The sequence below is a fragment of the Dermacentor andersoni genome, chromosome 7 (assembly GCF_023375885.2).
Source record: "Dermacentor andersoni chromosome 7, qqDerAnde1_hic_scaffold, whole genome shotgun sequence".
NCBI classification, from domain to species: Eukaryota; Metazoa; Arthropoda; class Arachnida; order Ixodida; family Ixodidae; genus Dermacentor; species Dermacentor andersoni.
This window is the reverse complement of record NC_092820.1, coordinates 116,932,589-116,953,602: the sequence shown is the minus strand read 5'-3', so window position 1 is coordinate 116,953,602 and position 21,014 is coordinate 116,932,589. Positions and strand designations below refer to the sequence as shown.

Below are 21,014 nucleotides of genomic sequence, written 5' to 3'. Positions count from 1 at the left end.
TAAAGCCCAAACCACACGACTACGTCGCATCTGCGTTGAAAACCAAGACTACATAGATAGACTTGATCAACTTAAAGAAACTCTATCAAACAGGAACCACCCAAACAGTGACCTTCAGAAAGCCTACACCGCTGCAACCAAACTTGATCGAGCCGAGGTCCTCAAGCCCCACCCAAGAATCACAACAACAACCCCTCTTCTTACTACTAAATTCTCAAAATGTGAACGACATCCTCACTAAATACTGCCCAATCCTGACCAGTGACCAGAAACTTAAAAAAACATTTCCCGACCCACCCAGAGCAGCTTAAAGAAGCTACACTAACTTTAAATATATTCTTGTGCATGACAAACTAAGGACAAAAACGAAGTAAGCAACCCATCCCTGTGGCCGCCCCAGGTGCTCTACATGCAAACATATACAATCTACTACGACAGTAAATAGTACAGCGTCGAGTTACTCACACAAGGTAACATCGGGTTTCAATTGCACATTAAACAACGTAGTATACTGTCTAGAATGTGCCGCTTCTAGCAAACGATACATAGGTGAGGCTGGAGAACAAATTCATACAAGACTCAATGGTCACCACGCAGATACAAGACACAAGTTACCTAAAGCAGTAGCCAGCCACTTGAATGAACATGGTCATATATTCGACAAAGCAAGGCTCTATATACTACAAACAAATTCCCGTTCACCTTGAGAACGGAAATATACGGAATCATACCTCACACAGAAGTTTTATTGCCTACACCCGAGGGGAATCAATTTGGCACGTGGCAACTTAGAATATTTAAAAGCGTTAACTTAAATCTGAAATTCTTATATCTTCAATTAAGGTAAAAAACACGTTGCGGCACTAGCAAACCTGAATTCCTTAACCGCACTTATTCCTCCATTCCGAAAACATTTTTCCTGCCTAGTACTCAATTTAATGTACTCTTTCCAGTTTTTACGTTTATATCAACTGTACGACTCCCTTTTCTCATGTACAGCTGCCCCCGCTCGCTTCTGCGCACGTCACCTTCCTATTTGCTGTATATATTTTTGAAGCGCACTCACCAACACATTCCAAAGTGCCAGACGCCAGCATACCTTTTTCGGCGCCTCAGCCACACAGGGTATCGCCATTTCTGTATAGCGCCGTAACGACACCTACGTTGAGTGACTGGAGGTAACGTCCCTCGAAAGGCCATGCCGCTGCCTTCCAGTTGCCCCATGCATTGCACCCCAGACTCCTTGTCGCCATCTTAACACCTTCTAAATTACTCGACGCATTTACTGCTAAGCTACTAAAGTCACTCTTTCAACTAATGCCTTTTAGGGTCTTTTTTGTTACCCGCGCACTGACCGCCTGACCAGCTGTTCTAAAGCCACAAAAGCATCCCGCCACGACACCCCTGAATGATTCCTAACATCTCGCTTCCCCCCCCCCCCCCCACCACGCCCCATGCGACTATTTTTCTTTTCGTGTCCTTTTCTTTTTTCCTCTCTCTTTTTTTCCGTGCCGCCCGCAGCACTTTTTTCTCTCCTTTTCTTTCTTTTCTTTTCTCCGCGCCTTCGCACTCTCCCGCTCTTTTCCCCTCTTCTTGAGAACCACGCTCACAGACGTCAGACGACAGCGCTCATTCTCTTTGAAGTCTCTCCCTTTACTACCAGCCGCCACCAACAACAGCCGCAGGGGATGTTCCTGCACTAACCCTTTAAACTAACATGCCGAGGACGACGAGGCCGCCTTTGACGAATATAGGACCTCCTATCGAAACGTTGGCCAGCCTTTCTGAGGCACCTTATGCCTGTTTATAACCATTGGCCCTATGGAAGTAATTTAACCGTTACCACAGACAAATACCTTTGGCATTAGTTTTCTCCTCATTTTTAAAGTAAATGGCATCATTACGCAAGATCTAGTTTTTGCATAGCAAGCATACCCAGTGTTTGCTGGATCTCGGCGACCAGCGCATTAGCTTATCCTTATTTATTTATGTGTTTATTTCATAATACTGCCGGCCATTGCTGGGCCCAAGCAGGAATTAATTTACATTGTAACATAATCAAGAGAATAAAATTTGTACAATTTTAGCTGCAGAGAGATACCAAAAGAATAAGCCAAAAGAATAAAATTATACAATATTATACAAAATAGCAGCACACAGACACCAATAGAATAAACCCAAAGAATAAAATTGTACAATATTTTGCTGTGAAACATGTTTTCAAACAACACTCGGGTGACGGGCGATTCCTTGCCACGCTACTCGGGATACACTCAATCGGTGCGTGCTTGCTTACTTACGTGCTTGCTAATGAGTCCTTTCCTCCGTCACCATCTGCGGAATTAAAAATATAACGTATTTCAAAAAGGGATGCATGGCTTACCTAGATTTCCACGGACACACAAAATAGTGGCGGCTTACGAATCGAAACGGTCCAATACATCCGGAGCATGAGAAAGTCAAAATGAAAGGCTTGTTCCTTGTTTCGAAAGCCCCACGTAATATTTGCTCCCGTGATAAGAATATAAATGATCCGTTATAAAAACATTACTGGGACTTAATAAAACTGGCATAAAAGATTGGGATGTATAGCCTCGCAAACTTCTAAAGCAATGGTTCTTATTAAATTTCTGCGCGCACAAAGACAGGATGACGAACGAAGAAGGGACGCAGAGCATATTGCGCATGTCGTGTGTCCCTTCTTAGTTCTTCGACGTCCTGTCTTTGTGCGCGCAAAAGTTTAATAGGAACCGCGTACAACCAACTCGCCCAAAACGTAACGCTTCTAAAGCAATTGCAGTTTCGTACAGGCTTCGAAACATCGATATCAATATCACGGTTTACCGTAACGTTTAAACTCTCTGGCTGTTCTGAATATGTGAAGGCGCGACTATATTCGGATGTTAGATAGCCAGGCGCCCCGAAATTTATGACACGTTTAAAAGCTTTAGCATACCGTGTAGGGCACGCTTCTCTGTACTGTGCTTAATGGAAATAAGCCGTAATCTAACAGTTGGCATTGCAATACGCAGGCGCCACTGGCGCTGTCCAAGAGCCGCGCCAATGAAATTACATCACATTTTGATTTCAATTGTAGTGACGTCGCTTTTCGCATGTTTTATTTTGCAGTATTTCAAAAGTCACTATAAAATGCATGCGCTCTGACCTAAATGTTTCATGCATTTTTGCGCTGTGCTTCTCATCAGTTTTGAGAAAGAATATAGTCAAAAACACAAAACCTAGTTTGAGCAACTTTCTTGGTTGAATAGTACAGCATCCATATTGCATACACGACGTAGGAATGCATATAGCATACATATACATAAATGCATACAAAATACTACGGAGAAGGTGATGGCGATGCCGATGGAGAAAATTCATCTGCTGTGTCCAAAACATATGGATGTTATGTGCTACACAACATATTCCACAGAAAGGCTACGCGCAACAAAGGCAAGGATCACGCTTTCATTTTTCTAAAGATCATGGGAAAACTCGAGGGATATCAGAACAGCTAGAAACTGAGATAATAGTACTAGAAGTAGAGAGGAGCAATTTATTTTAAATGTCAATATTTTCAGCAGATAGCTCCAGTCGTGCTCTTTGCCCCGTCTTAAGGCTTTTAAGCTAGACGATTTAAACAGTGTGTGCAAAAAACGCCCTTCGTGAGAGGGCCGATGAGAAAGTGGGCCTCGTGCATTGTGAAGCTGCGCACATGTTGCATGCCCTTTGGCAATTTCTTTTCATCATAATACATATCCAGCAGCCGCCTGTTGTGTTTGGCGCCAAAGCCGCACGCGAAGCGAACAGGGATTCCATGAATAAACGGTATTGCAACGTTGTTGTTTTTTCCATTCTTTCATTTTTGCATAGCTCCGCATACTAGCGAAGGTACTTGCTAATTCCGGGCTGCAAATTATATTCGTGATAAAAGCTATTTAACCAAAGCGTTACTTCAAGTTTGCTTCCCCTATTTAAGGGAGAAATAAAAATAACCTTGCAAGACAACTTTACGCATGAGAAGGAAAGAACGAAAGAAATTGCCGTTATGAACTGGTTGAAATTTGTTTCTGTCGGCTCAACACGCGCAAGCATTGCGCTCGTATTTATATGCAAGCAAAATAAATGCGTGCGAGGATAATGCTCCGAGTAGACGAAGTGATTTGCAAGAATTCAAGCGGCATTGAACGTCAACCAACTTCAATTTTCGTCGACACTTTTGCTCGTGGCTTTCATCTTTTCCAGGCACGAGTGTAGTTATTGCACAAGGACGGTGACTTTATTGCACTACAAGCGCATATCTCTGGGAAAAACTGCTTAGTTTCCCATGAGTGAGAAAACGCAGGAAAAAGGATGAAGCAGGCTATACATTGACAAGGACACTCTCGCACACACCAACTGCTATTAGCTGCATTCACGCACGTAAAAGTTGTCGTAAATCTACCAAATGCAGCCTATCTGCTTGCCGGCCTATTTCTGCTAGGCCGAGCGTAGAAGTAAAAGCTAGAAATATACTTGAGAAATATACGTGCAGTACATACTACAATAAATTAAACTCTATGCGGCACGAGTATTGGGTGACGAATTTTCTGGATGACCAATGATCTGTGTGTCTCGGTTCATGTGTGTGTCTGTGTTTTTTGTGTGTCTCAATCCTCTGTGTGTCTCGGTTAATAAATGTTGCAAAACCCTTTACGTTAAGCAAGCTTGTAGAACAGTGAGTTTTGCAGCGCGAAAAAACCTTGTCGCATACACATCTTACATGGCCCGTGGCCGTACGACTTTCATGAAAGTCATTCAACATAAAATTAATTTTTCAAGCTTCCCACCTACCCCGAATATTTTGCCTCAGCAAATCTATACACGTGAACATTGTCACTTTTAGACCACATTTATGTGGACTATCGGATAACCAAGGAATTGCTACATATTTAGAAAACCCATGTCCACCGTACCCCCATAATAAGAGCATCTCCTATTTTCAGAAACGCTGAGGGTTTCCACTGAACGTTTTATGCCCTCTACCCAGCAATGCATCTGCAATGCCTACATTTATTCGGGGAAATAGCACCTGGAGATCTGCACAGTGTGTTTTTTAAGCACATTGTTTCATGCGCCACGAATTCAACAGCTCGTGTTTTTCGAAAACGCTCTTGAATTTCCGGAACTGGCCACTATTGTCGCAACAGCAATGTTTCCACAATGCAGAACAAAATAGAAGCTCTAAAAGTATAATTTCGGTATCCGGAAACTATCTGCACTGTGGTATTCAATACTGCTTGCGCTCCTGGCGACATTTCGAGCTTGTTCAAGCTTTACGTGCGAACGGGGCATCTTTTTTCTTCCAGGTAAAAGAAAGAACTGCAGGTGCCGGACGGTCAAATTGCTTGGAGGGAGATTCCAGTAGAAATATATACGTAACAACAAAAAGAAAGCTTGTTTTAAAGTTTGTCCGTTGATTTTCTAAAGGTTTACAATGAAGCTTCCAGTAGGCACCCTCATGGTGTATATCTTCATATGCCATATCACCGCTGACGGTAAGCCTCTTCTGCCCTATTTCCTGCCCTGTAAAATTGTGCATTTTTTCTTACTTCCGTGTGTATACGTAACACTTCCTTATTACAGTTCTAAACGAACAATTTAGGTGAATTCTTGCAGAGTTACATTGGGAACACTATCGCATTAGCTAAATATGCGGAGATCAAAACATAATGGCGTTGCCAAAGGCGTTGTGGTATTCACCACCCCCCACCGCAAAATAGACCACAGTACACTCAACTTACATGGATTGGTTAGTAACGGGAGTGCAATATGAGAAAATGAGCACAGTGCGAGCGCTCAAGCCTGTTCACCTTCTATGGAAAAAGCGTGCTTTTAGGAATAGGTGTGACTACTTTTGGTAGGCTCCAAGCAGTGGTTTACTGTTGTGGTGGGCGATTTCACAAGTGGAGGTCAGATTTGTACTTTTCTTCACGTATTACGAATCTTTGATTGATAAAAAGCGTCGAACAATATGCGATACAGCCGTCAGCAAAATTTATGGCTTAAGTGCGCGTTCGCAATATCACTATTGTTGGGTCTGAGTGACTTGCCAGATGCAATACGCAAGATTTTAACAACTCGTGTTATGACTGAAAGCAAATTCGGAGACGCTTTTAGAGGTGCAGTGATTTGATATATATATATATATATATATATATATATATAGTGAATCATATCTGGGGAAGACCGAAAGGTGGACAAAAGTACGTAATAGGATACATTGCAGCTTGATAATACCATTCGGGCGGATAAAATGTTTTACTTTTCCTGGCACACAGTGGTTATGGTTAAGGTGGTTGCGTTTTGAACAGGGGGAGTGTATAGGGCTCATTTTTGGGAGAGTGCCCTTTTCATTACTTCCCGTGTGGCCAATTCCTCTAGTGAGTACGTGCAATGTTCTGAGGCAACATGAATAGTTGTACGATTTGGCAAATTCCATTGCGCGTATAAATCTTCAATCTCGCTGTGTCGGGCTCGGAACAACCACCAGCCTAAAGAACAGATTTTAAATGCCGGTTGTATTGTTAGTCCACCGGAGTTCAGTTGCCTGAGGGATGGTCACCGATGCTAACGGGACATTTGACCAGTAATGATTTACGAATCTGAAACTTGGAGGATAAAAAAGAATGTCTAGCGCTCATCCTGTCTTTTTCTTGTCTTGGTCTATGTCCCTTCGCGTTTTAAACTAAAGAAAACAAGAAGCTTGAAATGAGAGATTATCCGGATGGAGACTTAGTAAACACTGTACAAGATATTTTAAGAAGAGGCGTTATGTCGAATGTACAGAACATAAAATCAACCGAAGCGTGCTGTGTTTTTGGCATCTGCGTTTAGGGGCATCATGAGGTTAACTCATGAGCTAGATAACTGTGCGAAATGTGCGAAAGTGACGCATTCTTATGCTAACGAAAACCTCGTTCTAGGGCCCCTATACAATGTCTGATTATACAACACGAGAGCTTGAGATAATTACACAAACGCACCGACAGGTTGCTATTTGTGCGTCTGCATGTTCATGCGCTCCTCTATATCTCATTTGCCTTACATTGGTAATCTGAATTAGTTCACAAATTGCAGATAAGTTGTAATAACTGTATTAATTCTCACCGTCCTGATAATCAATTTTGGTCACATTTTAGTATCACCTTTCATTTATTTGTACGTCTACATTGCATTTTTTTTTAAAGGTTTAGTTATAGCAACGCTTTTACTTGCAATCGGTTAAGTGCGTACGTGGTGTTACGTTGTATCTCTTTATTGCAAAAGCCTAAACCAAACTCTCGTTGTGCACACGGACAGCAACGAGGGTTTATTTTATTGTGCATTCGTGGTGAAATGCACGACTCTCCAGTGTTGTAAATAGCTAAAGAAGTCAATTTTGAAAACTGAATTGATTTGCATACGGGGACGATTGCCACTGTCAACATCTACAAACATGAAGACAATGGAATTTTGATCAAGATATTTTGAATTATGATTAACCATACGAGTAGTGATGACATATATGTATGAAGCATATTGCACTACACATAGTGCGTTCGTTTGCTCGCAGATATGAAGTACACCTCAAAATATTTTCACAAGCACATTGCATCAGCACTATTGACATCGAAGGCCCTCTTCCGTTGGACATCTTGGCATGTGTCAAGATACCGCTACTAAATTTTAAAGCTTCGTGTTCTTTTGTTTAACATATAGATTACTATGGAACAAAGCAAGCACTTTGGAGAGCTTCTAAAGGTGGGCATTATGGAGCTGCCCGTCTGCTACCAGCACCACCCAGTAAGTTTCATATGGTCCGTGACATCAATAACATCGTTATTGATTACTATAAATTTGCCGGCAAAGCATTTATTGCCTTATTTAATAGGTAATGCACAAAACTACAATATGTGGCGTTGCCCCACACACAAACAGGGCTCAACTGTAATAATTAGTTGATGATGATCAAATAGGTTGTAACTGGCAAACTGAAGTACATACAACGAGTAAAACACTTTGCAGCGGTATTTCAGGCTGAAAGATTATTTCCGTCGCCAGCTGTCTGTGCAAAGGTGCATGTTTGCAACAAATCTCTCACTCAAGAGTAGCATATTGCATGCTTGTGTACAGCTCTATTATATGAACACAAAACGCAAGTCTCGAGTGAAATGATTTAACAAAGCATGTATAATTTAAGAGGAATGTGGCCAAACATACTTTGTTAATACTGCTAGGAGATACCACCAGCAGTGAATACGTGCTGATGTGCTTGAAATTTAAAAAGCAGAAAGTTTTCAGCTCAATTCAAGGCGGTTTTGTTTGAGGCGATCTGTAAATATTCAAGAGCGAGAAAGTATGCTCGGTAGTCACTGCTTCTCAAAAAGCCTCAAAACTTCTCGTTAGATATGACCCCATGTACAATACGGCAACATTCGTTTCGTAATGAACGACAAATGTACGTTTCAAGGAAACGTATGAAGTATGACCGCAGTGTCATGTTCATTCTAACAATGCGGAACCTACAGACTTCCCCCCGTCGCTGACGTCACCATTGTCGTAGCCGGCAAAAAAGAAGCAGAAATGTTGGGACTACCTCTGTAATGGCGCTTGTCGACAATGCAGAAATAGGAGAAAATTGTTGCATTTAAACTCTGCATGTCGAAGGCGCGTGTTCCCTGACAGGTACAGAACACCTCAAACAAAAATGCGAAGTAGGCAATAGATGGAAACTGTGCCCGGAAATGTCTCCATAAAATGAAGTTTACTATCACTGCTTGTGGCATCATCTGTTTCTGTAGCACCCGGTTTGTTCTTGCTTTTGTTTATTATGGATTTCCTTTTGTCGACTTCACTTTCGCAAATGTTCTATTTCGTGTATTCTAAGCAATGTGGCCTACTTCTTTAAGTCAAATTACCATAAAATATATGTTGATTCTAGATTATACGTTTACTTTACTTACAAAAACAGGGCGTAGACTAAGCAACCTTGCAGATGAAGAATATGGGAGTTCGGTAAAGACGGCTGCGAAAAGGGGTAAGCGCCCCCATTATCTTTTGGTGAAAGAAAACGTTCTTGCTCTAGTGCAAACACATTTCACGCCACTTTAGCACGTTGTAGCCATCATAATTATCAATGACGTGTTTGTTGCTCATGCCAAATATACAATTCAGCATTGGTCTTCTAATAATTACGTACTCCAGGAAGGCAAGAAGAGAGGAGTGTGGTACGGGCTACAAGAGGTGAAAAGAGTGCGAAATTTAGGTGCATACTTTCAGTGGTAATTCGTACTGCCTAATGTCGTTAGCTGCACTAATTCTGGATACCACTAGAAAATTTCTCCTTCAGTACGCTTAAGCGATTATGAAATAAAAACGACCTTACACATCATACGTCATCATATTGTTCACATATGTGAGCAATGCTAGAACCTATATTTATAAGGTAATTATTAATTTGGAAGCGCGCAGCCTTTATTTCAAAACAACTTTCATTAGCACAACTCAAGAAGAGGCTAAAAGAGTCGCTGATACATCGTGGCATGCCGTTTAAAGAGCCCGACACTAGGTTCAGACATTGCAAAAAGAAAGAAAGAATAGGCGCCGGCAACACGGCGTCATTATCTTTCCTGCAAATTGTCAAATTAATGTACGGTCTCGAAACAGCCGAGTTTCAAGTGCAAACGAGCGCGCCCTTCCCCTAGAGACGGCACCACTTCCTGCCACACGATCAAGGACGCTCGCACAAATGCGTTTAACAAGGAACGCACAGCCTGTAACGCCTCTGAATATGGGACGTGGCTTTGGAAATTCAGCCAAAGAGTAACAGCCAACGATGCGCCGCGCTACACAAAATGTGAAAGAAAAATAAAAAGAAGATGTAAGATCCCATGCCCTGTGGGAGTCGATTTTATGCGAAATGCAGTGTGCGGAGAGTTTACCGAGTTAAACGAAACGACCATGAGAGCACCAAGGTGGAGGCGGCTGTTTCGTGACCTACATGACACTCATGTTACGACATTCATGTCATGACCTATTATTTATGTTCGTTATACACTCTTGTCATACTATTCCAATTTTTGTACACACCAAGAGGTAGGTGGCTGTTTCATGACCTACATGACACACATGTCATCATATTCATGTCATGACCGATCGTTTATGGTAATCTTACACTCTCGCCATACTATGTCTCTTTTGGCACATAACAAGTTAACGAAATGACGATAAGAGCATCAAGTCGTAGGTGGTTAGACAGGCAGATATACTGTCAAAGCGGCCAATTTTCACCAGGAAATGGTTCGCATTTAAAAAAGAGAGAACGGGCGTGTAAAGTAAACGTGACACGGTCCATCGTAGTTGATATATAAGAAAGCAGGGAAGATGCTTATGGACGCTTGTCGAGGCAGAATCAGAGAATGTCCATGTTGGACGTGAAGCTCGCCTCGGGGCAGCACGCTAGCAAGATACTTGAAGTTTTTGGATATTCACTAATATTGAACCTACCTTTACAAAGTTATTTCTCTAAAGCGCTCCTTAGGCGGCGCCTTGCAACTTCGAGTTTATTCGACATGAAATGCCCAACTCTTTTTGATGTTGATTCTGACGGCTGCACAAAAGTGACGGCTACACACAGATACACCCTACTCGCATAATTTTACACCCAATTCCATATCACCCCTTTGTTATATGAAAATAATCGGTGTGTTGGTTTTCTTCATTTAGTTAAGAGTATACGGATATGTTGCAGCACGCTGAGTTTTGCAGAAAAGATTGGGTTCATGCGGCAGCTACGGCAACGTCAACGGCTGCGCCCGCTTAACCATTTATCGACGGTGTCTATTGGAGAGTGGCGCATCAGCTGAGGCGCATACTCAGTAACACAAGTTGGCATGAAATGAGTAATCTTATGAGTGGCACATATGCATTGTGACCCGTGACCCAACTTCGCACTACGATTGCTTTCGCACCCGGTTTCCTTATTCCAGCAGCCCGATACTGTACCCTGCAGAACGCGGAGAACCAAGCGAAAACAAAGTTTGCTTTGTGCTCCTGACTTTACATGAGACCTGCTTTGATTCTGGAGAAATCGTTTTCCTTTCTTTAAGCCTTTCATGCCCCTGCTTTGCCTGGATTACTATCACAAAAAATCCCTTGCTCCATTGCAAGCGATGCATGACTCTGTCAAGCAGCAGAAATGCGCAGATAAAATAGACGCAACAACTGCAACATTGTTCAGTTAGGTCAGTGAATGTCATTGTGGAAAGGCAAATTTTCCTTAGTTTCAGTTACTTCGTGCTTCTTTTTTTATTTTTGATGAAAACAAATGCGTGTGCTAAGCATGTTGCAATTTTCACAGTGCACGACAACGAGTAATGCAGTTTCTCGTATATTCTAGGTCGTGGTTTGCTAGGCTTACGCTGCGGGGCCGAACCTCCAAGCCCCGACTGCAGCAACGGCGTTACTATGTGGTATTATGATCCGGCAAATGACACATGTGTTGCTCATGACGTGGGAAACTGCATCACATTTGGTTTTCTCATATGTCGAATATGTGTGACGACATGCATGGGTAACAAACCTTTACTTTCCTTTTAACTGACTGTCCGAAATACCACTTCTACGTAAAGGGAAAGGTAGAGGCGAGATAGAATAGTTCATAGAGTAGTTCCATGAACTGCCAGCGTAAATAATAAAGCATTCATTATTACTATTATTATTATTACATAACGCCCTTTTTGAAGGTAGTGTCCTTTATTCCTCGGAGCAATCTCCTCATTACCTTTAACTCAGTAAATTTCTACAGGACATAGCAAGGCTTCGCTTCGCCGGAAAACCTGAATGTAGAAACGTTTCGTCCCCTTGAACTACCGCAACTCTACTGATGTTCGTGGAGCATGTAAAATTCCTAAGGTAGAACCAGGGTCGTTATGTAACTTACCACATAAATGCAGCTTTTTGTGTTGTGCGTTTAATTTAGGCACATTAATATATGGACTGTTTTAGCGTTCTGTCACTTCTCTGGCAAAAATGTTCATTCATAGTGTTGCTGGCAATTATTACCATGTTAGGACATCGCTACTGGGGATATTTCCGTCAAGTACATATTACGCAAAGTACAAGTGCTGGAATTCACTGGAGACCTTCAAGGAGGCGGATGCCTTCAGTCTAAGTTCGACATTGCTTCTGGATTTTTTCGAAGGATCTTCTAAAACAAGTGGCGATTGTACTCCACGGTAGCTCAACAGTACTAGGCGCGCTGTCTTATAGGGGTAACTGTGGTGCTACGGTAATGTTATCACGTGCTTTCTTTAGAATGGCAAGTTAACTACTCGTAAATTGATATCACAGATGAGTCGCAACAATCTGCGAAGCTAGGGTCATATTATAACGTGCTTACTTTAGAATGGCAAGTTAACTACTCATAAAGTGATATCACAGATGAGTTGCAACGATCTGAGAATCAAGTGTCACATTTTATCAATGAAGCAGCGAAACACCGCTTGTGTGTTTCTTTTTTTAGGAGAATAACGTTCGGAACTTTTTTATCTGCAGCACCTTTTTCGATGCCCTTTGGTATTTGTACAGCACCCATCATGCTGCTCTGAGGGTAGGAAGGCGGCGTTAGGGTGACGCAATTTCTATGGTATAATGGTCGTTAGCACACAAACCGGATTTTTACTTCTATATAAAAGTGAATATTTGGATCGAAAGCTTCTTGCAAAGACAAGGAAAAGCTTCTTGTGTATCAAAGGGCAGTACCCCCCAATATAAGCCGGGACTATGCATTTCAAAGCATCGGGATGCGCGTAATCTGCAGAAAGGACTTGCGAATAGAAGTGGCTAGGTGTACTCAGTTAAAGGGGAATGTTCTGAGGCATCGGGTCTAACGCGTCAAACAAAGTGTATTGATGAGCTACAACATTCTCCTAAATTATTCGGCTTGCTTAACAACAAGAAGCCATAGAAATGATCTGTTATGAGAACTTGCAGAGCTCAAAAAAAAGGTGGGCTAATTGCTTAGTGTCATTCCACATTTACTACGCCCCGCTGTGTCATTTAATAGCATTTACCTATGCAACAAACTACAATAGCTTCATGTCAAATTCTAAAGTTTGTTGGCATCCAAAAATGCAGTTCAAATGTCTTATGTAGGTCTGCAAGGAAGTAAAAGTTTGATGAATATTGTGGATGCACTTTGCGGTATTTTGCCTTGATAACGCTTAGTTGATCTCCCACTTTGATGATGTTCTTCTTTTTCTTCTTCTATAAGGTTTCAGATGGGGAGATCCAGAGATTGAAAACATCTGCCACTTTCAATATTGAGTATAAGCAGGTGGACAGGATGACGGACATCTTAGATTAGTCAAGGTTTCTTCGCAACATAATGAAACAATAGAGAAGCATGCGATGTGCTATGACAAACAAAAAATTATGAAATAAAGAACAGCAGGCACCTGTGGAATTTGAGTATTTCTCATGCAGTGCGCAATATTTCCTCAAAATATCTGTGAATTGTTCAAAAGTCTCAAATTTGCCAGAAGAAATGTAACAGCACATCGAAACATTCGCAAGAGACCCATGGAAATAAAAGCTTTCAGCGATATACTACTAACAACAACAAATGTTACTTGTTCGAAAGGTAGAGACAAAATTGAGAAGAGATAATTTTTAAAGACTATATTGGACAATTTCAGTTTAGCACCAGGAGATCTGTGTACGCAAGGGTACTACATCCGCAAATAAATTTTTTAACACACCGCCACTTGTGGCGCGTCGCCGTGTGGAGATATTTGTTTTGTTTTGTTTTAATTTATTGTGTTCCCCATCTACATCTGTTGTAGCATTACACCAGCTTCCCAAACTACGAAGTAGTTTTGTTTCGAACGATATCATAGCTCTTCTTGTTCTTATCTAAGATAAGAAGGAACGTTGCGCCTCTGGTCTAAGACGCAGAAGTTGTAGCTAGCTGGAAGCGCTGCGGCTTTTGTCTCATGTTTGCGACCAGAGGCGGTCACACCAAAAGTTCGGCGCAAAATACCGGTTGTCTTTCGCGTATGCGTAATACCAGTTAGAGGAAATTTACCCATACCGCATAGTGCAGGATACCGCCACAAATTACCACCTCCCAGAGCACCTTACGCGCGATCTTGGATAGCCATCGGAGTTGGTGCTTCATAAAGTTTCTTTTGTGGAAAGAGGGGTGATAATGTGCTATCCTGGAAGGAGATCGATAACCAACTATTGAGCAGCAAGGAGCTTCATAGAGAAATTCGGGCCTTACATAAAGCGGGTATACGTATCAGGTCGTCCCAACTTTGGCGCAGTTACTCTTTTCTGGAACTGTTGGGGCGTGTAAACTTCCTCGTTTGTATGCCCGTCGCCTCTTTACCTGATGACGCTAACATCACGCCGGCACCTTGACCTTGTGCCGTACTCAACGTATTGATTTCTTGCCTTTCTACGCGTAGGCGCCGACTGGTACAATAAGTCGGTGCCAGTAGAAACGCAAAATGTTGGGCATTCTTACCGTCGTGTCAAGGCACGCCGCGATGTATAAGATACTTAATTTAGTTTCTGAAACTAATGTGGTCATTCGAAGCAACATTGAAACGAAGCAAGAAGACAGAGTGCTGGCCCGCTGCTCTTGTCACCGCTTATCTCAGTCCACACAAGAAACTTGAAGACAGTGTGATGCCTCTGGTTAGAGTCTTCGAACGTATTTGCAATCAGAACATTGTAAAAAAGTGAACTCCCGGTGGGCTGATGTCGACAGGGCCGGTTGACGTCTTGTGCTGTCCTGCTACTGAAGGCGCATTCAAACTTATGAGAACTCTTTCTCACCAGCGCCTCTACCACATGCGGGATCCTAAACTCGCTTGCCACTGGATCTCGATTCATATTGCTATTGTCGACATTTGTTCACACTTACTTGTACCCTTGCACACTTAGTACTCACTTTAACATTCACAGGAGCTCAGTCACATTCATGTCCACATCCACTCCAGATTAATATTAATAATAATAATAATAATAATATTATTATTATTATTATTATTATTATTATTATTATTATTATTATTATTATTATTATTATTATTATTATTATTATTTGTTTTGAACACATATACACAGTTAACAAGAAAGGTAAAGCGAGGAGCAGGCTGGCAACTGCCACCGGAAGGCATACAACACCAGCCTGCTCTTCTGAAGGGAGGCGACAGCAACACAGAAATGGAAGATAAGAAGGAGTGGAGGAAGGAGGAAAGGAAAAGCAACAGGATAAATCTAAAGACTAAAGTAGAACACAGTACACTACGCACGTTGTTCTGCCGAGGTTCGACCCTGCTCTAGATTCCAAGGCATATTAACGGAACACAAATAAAATGCACCACATAGAATAAATAAATACAACAGGAGTTAACTAAACGCTAAGGTCAAATTCAAAATTAATTTGTTCACAAAGGGTACTCATTAAAAACCTTTCTGCATTGATTTGCCAGGAAAACGCTTGTTATTAGCAGTTGAACTGAACGCTGACATTCCTGGTTTTTAAGTTTCGCGCCCCCTTGTGGCTATGGTTTCGTGTGCCTGTCGTCACATATTCTATAGTGTAATTTCGCGTACTTTGGCCGTGTATGAACATAAAAGTGCCCAGTTTTTTACAGCTTGACTTTTGGGTGTTTTCGAAAGCAACGTTTCCGAGGCAGGATTCTGTACCGATCACCCTCTCGGTCTTTCCGTATGCACCAACTGCAGATGGTGACGTAAGCACAATGCGATGGCGCAGATGGCGGTAGGGATAGCCGACTGGGGCTATTTTAGGCAGCCCCAAGAAAGGCGTGCAAACAAAACAGTCATGAAGCTGTTCCTAACTTCTCGTAGAGATTAGATAGATTCTTTGGTGTGGACATTTCTTTCTATCTAATAAAGCTTTCATTCGACAACAGAAATATATTTGAGACACTAGTATTTCTGTTCCTACGCGAGCACCATGAATAGCTTCCTGTCCTATTGCCCGGATGACGAGATCCACCGGTCAAAGGCGGTTTTATTTATGTGAGTTCTGAAAGGCTGCACATGTCCAACATTCGAGTCAGCTATTTTGCACGTTACTTGTTAAAGCGAGCACAACGCCTTTCTAAATACTCCTGAGCATGCGCAAGTCTTCTAATTCATTCAGGTTGCCTTTCTATCACAAGGATCCTGTATGGAGGGTAAACCAAGAATGCGACGTGGGCCTGCTTTCTGCATCAAATGTATGTGATGAGAGTTGTATTGTCAATTGTGGCCCATTAGCGACGATTTTTCTGCGAGACCTCTGAAGAGAGTGTCTCACGACCTAACCAAGGCAGTTCCTCAAACCTCCCCAGAACGCGTTAGTACAAAGCTCAGATCCGTTATCGACAAGCACATGCGGGCGAGTGGCCAGAGATGACATATGCGTTTTCTATTACACTCTTAAACATATGTACAGACTTTGGGTCGCATTTCGCCACACAACGATAATCATCACCTGTCTTGCTTGCGTTTCCTTTCATTGAAACGCTGCGCTCGCTACTTTCCTCTCGAGAATGATCTGTCATTCTGATACCGTGCATTCCGTTCGTCACTTGGAAGTACCGAGCTCGCAGCGTTAGAGAAAGGAAATGCCGACAAGGCCGATGACCATTATTGTTCTGTGGAAAGATACGACCCAAAACGTGCTTGCTTACGAGTGTAGAACGTGTAGAACGCCGGCGTTGTAATCGAGAACGCGCGTTGGGAGCGCCGCTGCTCAGGGCGTGTTCGACCCACGCTCGAAAGGAATTCACCGGGTCGTCCTCGCAGTGGCCGTTCCAGCAAGGTATCTGATCCGTGCCGGCTTCTGAGGCGGTATCTGAACGTGGCGGTATCTGAACGAGCGGCATTTTCGTCTAAGCAGCGTAGCCTTAGCCGCGCCTAATTTTCCGCCAGCGTTGGAAGCGATGCGCCATTCCCGAAGATAATCGCGCGGCGATAACCGCAGCTCACTCGCGAATTTCTTTCCAGCGCTGGTCGAACGTGTCTAGAGCAGGGGGCGCGTAATCTAATGCCGGTGCGTCAGCGTAAGGTGCGGGTAGCATCTGTGGCCACACTTTTGCTCGTTATTATTAGCACCTGCGAGGCATACGCAGACGTGAGCACGCGGTCAATGCCTAAAGAAACTCGTGCGACGACACACTATGGAAATCACCACCACACAGGCACATCAACTGCCCATTTCGGCTCTGTGAGCGCGGCTAGACGAAGTGACAAGAAAGTACCGGCCGGCGATTCGGCGACAAATTCTAGATTTCCAGGGGCGATAGATCGAGCTATTCTGTTCAGTTGCACGTCCAGAAAGAATGGCGACGGCTGAACATTACGAGAGCACTCGCATGAGGTCTGGCGTATTAATCTATAGCAAGAAAGCGTGCCATATAGAAATGCAGGCGCATGGGTGGGATGTTAGACCAGCCGTTCGTAGATAAACAGCTTTGTGACACAACAAAGAATTTAAGTTCATTTGAACTTACCATGCAATCCATTGACAGGACCCAGAGAATCAACAAAGCTGCGCGGGTGGACCTTGCAGCAGCGTAAAACGGGAGAAATGGCGAAACCCTGCACGAAGCCGCCGCCGCTCGCACGTCCGAAACCATCGCAGAAACTAGGCCTGCGTGCGACTGGCCGTGTTCTTGCGCGCGGTGACGTCGTCGCTTAAGTTCCGAGCAAAAAGTTAGTTCGATTGAAGTTTTAATGCTGCATTAGCAAAAGGGATATAGGGTAGTACTCCTGGCAGTCGCAGGCAATAACGGTACTCGCCGCAACAGTCACGCTTGGAATAACTACTTATCATACCCCTTAAACAACATTTATTTGTAAAACGGGTTCGGAGAAGGTAAAGCCCGTTTCACGACGCGGCAGGTACGGCGTTCGCGTGACTGCGGCCGCGTGGGATGTGCCTGGTATTTCGCACTTTTTTAACAGTGCGCCTGCACCGGAAGCTTAGATGGTCTCTGTTTGTGTGGAGTGCATTCGGCTGCAAAACGAAAAAAAGCCAACCTTAAATGTTCCAATCAATCTCCCCGAGTGGGGAGCCGGGCAGCCGTTCTTTCTTGCGCTGTTGGCATTATATGGGCGCGCGATATGCATAGTATGCACAGCTATTGTGAGTATGCACTGGTCTGAGCAGTAAATGTTGAGCTTACTTCGTCTAACGTTTAACGGATGGCTGTCTCGCAGTGGCTGTGTTCTGTCAGTCTCAGTTCGTCTAACAAATACCTTTCCTAAACAAATACTTACGCTTGCATATACCTTGGCATCAATCTTCCCTCCAATGTGCCATGGTTCACACACATTAGCAAGATAACTAACGATGCTAACCGCAGGCTTGGCTACTTGCGCCGACTCGCTCCCGCCCCTGCGCCCCTGTCAAACATCTAGCGTATTGTACTTTCATTAGACCTAAAGCCGAATATATGCATGTGCTATATGGGCCCTTACCAAGCTAACCATATTAACATGTTAGAACGAATTGAACATCGCGCGGCGCGGTGTGCTTTCTCTGATTATTCTTTCACTTCCAGTACTGCAGAATTGAAGTCACTGGCTAACCTACCTAACCTTGTACTTCGCCGGATAGCTGCGCGTCTCTCGATATTTCACCACTTCTTGCATGCATCTCCCTGGTACTCCAACATTTGTGCAGTTTATCGACATTCCAACCGGACTAACCATAACAACGCCCAGTATCCTCCTCCAGCCCGAACTACCACTCAACTTCCTTCAATTTTTGTTCGTACCTCAATATACTGGAATGACCTTCCCGATTCAGCTGCTCTTCATGAGAACCCTCTTGATTTTACACGCATCATCGAAGAACTAACTTATGTTACATAAAATGTACTCGCCCACCCGACATGTAAAACCCCTTCAGGGGCTTTTGAGGTATCGGAATAAAAAAAAAAACGCCGAAATGAGGCGAATGAGGGGGGGGGGGGGGAGGGGAAACGCACACTGACGACGCTCGCCCTCGTGTCAGCGTTCTGCGAAACCTGGTAATAGCCGGGGCGCAGTTACTTCCAGCCAGCAGCAATTGGCTCGCGTGCAGTGTGCCGTCAACACTCCGCACCCAGCTTAGCAGAAATAGTGCTCCTTTCTTCCAGGGAACGGTATTGTCCTCTCTGTTACCCTTGTATAATTATGGCAAAATTAAAGGACTTAAAGCGCAGTGCCAAGCCTTGGTACCACTGTGAATGCTTCGCCCTCCGAGCGAATCGGTCAACGAAATATAGGCTTCTCTAGGAAGCCAAGTTTGACACGACTGTAAAATGCAGGCGCGCTAAGCAGCAGTTCTCATTGTTTACAATACAGCCGCCAATTTGCAAAATATCCGGCCCTTTCACCCGTAACAGCCACTCGTGAGAGCTGCAACGCAAGCTCCAGTATAGCCCGCGAGCAGACACGAGATGCCCCTCCTGTAAGTACACGCAGCGTCAAACGTTTAGGTCACTTCTAGGCACTCAAGTTTTGGATATGCAAGAAGCTTGATGACTGAAGGTACGTTATACTAAGCCTATCTATTTTCTCTCCGCCCTTATATGAGGTATCAACAATAAAAAACTGATTTCCAATTTATGAAACTCGAGCAGTTCCTCATAAGAAATGTTAATATGCTTACATTTTACGTTCCCTGATTCAATAAAGAAAAGTGCTTAGCTCAATCGTAAACAAAAAAAAAACCAACTTTAGGCCAGTGGTTAGATGCCACGTTTCCGAGCCTACCTGTATGCTTGGCTTGAGTTGCTTGCGGTGGGCTACCTTTCCTGTAGCTTACCTCTATAGTATTCAATGTTTTGCAAAATCGGAGAGATGAACACGTTGCCCTCATTTGCACCGTTTCAATGCAGTCCTTCACCAGGCTATCCACAAGATAATTCTAGCCATACGAAAGCTATTTGTCGCTTATAAGTATGACAAAAATTCGGCCGTTTCGGTTGTTATGACACGACAAGTAAGCAACCCTACATTAACGGTTACTGCTAGCTTCTTTTTTAATGTTTTGTTTTTGCTTGCTGTTGCTGTCACAAACTCTCACGCGGTCAGGTGCACGCGAGCCTTGCGTCTTGAATGATATAAGCTGGCACACTGACATTCTTAGACACCACGTCAAGCGAATGGTGGAGTTAGCTATGCAGGACCTTCATTAAGCATGCAGCGTGTTTAGCGGTAACACAGTTGTGTTGCGAGAGCGAGCACCTATGTTGTTTTGTCCTTCTTTACTGGCAACAAATTTGTTCCGCTAATGATAAATTACCGAAAACGACTCAAAATAATGGCAACAATAGTGCTTAAGATTACCCGTAGGAATGTCCTCAAAGTTTAGCGACTTCACTGTCTCTACACAAATATATAAGGCAACTGCTGACCATCACACGAAGCGCCGCCAGGTTTACGAGAACAACTTTTTTTTTTTTACGGCACGCCTAACACCGTTTTTGTTCACTACATAATTCATTTCTTGTGGCCCCCGAGATTCATGCACAGACGGCACTATTCTAGGAGTGTGCTCTCAAAACTTTTTAAATACATTGCCGACGGCCTTAATGTTTATTTATCGGACGGGCTTTTAGTCTGGCGCTGATAAGGCTAGCGACCTTCTTTCGAGGTTTTTCCCTGTGATTTTCATGGTTGCAACGCTGGCTTCTTTAGACCTTAGAGCTATCGCTATGCGCCTAGTGACAGGCCAAGCTATCGCTTTCATAATATTCTGCCTGCAACAATGCAACCTCCACTGCTAGCTGGGCTCCGCGCGAGAAAACAGAACCTCCATAGGGCAGCGCACATTATGCAAGTGACATGCCGCAATGGTACTGTGATACGAATATTTGAATTTGAATTTGAATTGAATATCTTTATTTCCAACAGATTGGGGGAGACAGGGAACAAAAGCTGCAAGTGCAGCTTGAAAAAAACACCCTGCCCCCTAT

At 43.3% G+C, this 21,014-nt stretch overlaps 2 long non-coding RNA genes across 4 annotated transcripts in view; one reads left to right on the top strand and one right to left on the bottom strand.

Annotated features, from left to right (window-relative positions):
* The window catches only part of LOC129385640 (uncharacterized), a 35,694-nt gene extending 18,004 nt beyond the window's left edge, over positions 1-17,690 (bottom strand). For all 3 annotated transcript variants that reach the window (XR_011895515.1, XR_008613121.1, XR_008613120.2), the window contains exons 1-2: positions 17,559-17,690; positions 2,301-2,334 (exon numbers count right to left, since the gene is read on the bottom strand). This is a non-coding gene — a long non-coding RNA (uncharacterized lncRNA). The remainder of the gene's footprint in view (positions 1-2,300; positions 2,335-17,558) is intronic.
* LOC129385641 (uncharacterized) lies at positions 7,740-13,494 on the top strand. Its single transcript, XR_008613122.2, has 4 exons — positions 7,740-7,824; positions 8,993-9,058; positions 11,420-11,593; positions 13,295-13,494. It is a non-coding gene; the product is annotated as an uncharacterized lncRNA (long non-coding RNA).
* Positions 17,691-21,014: the final 3,324 nt, after the last annotated feature.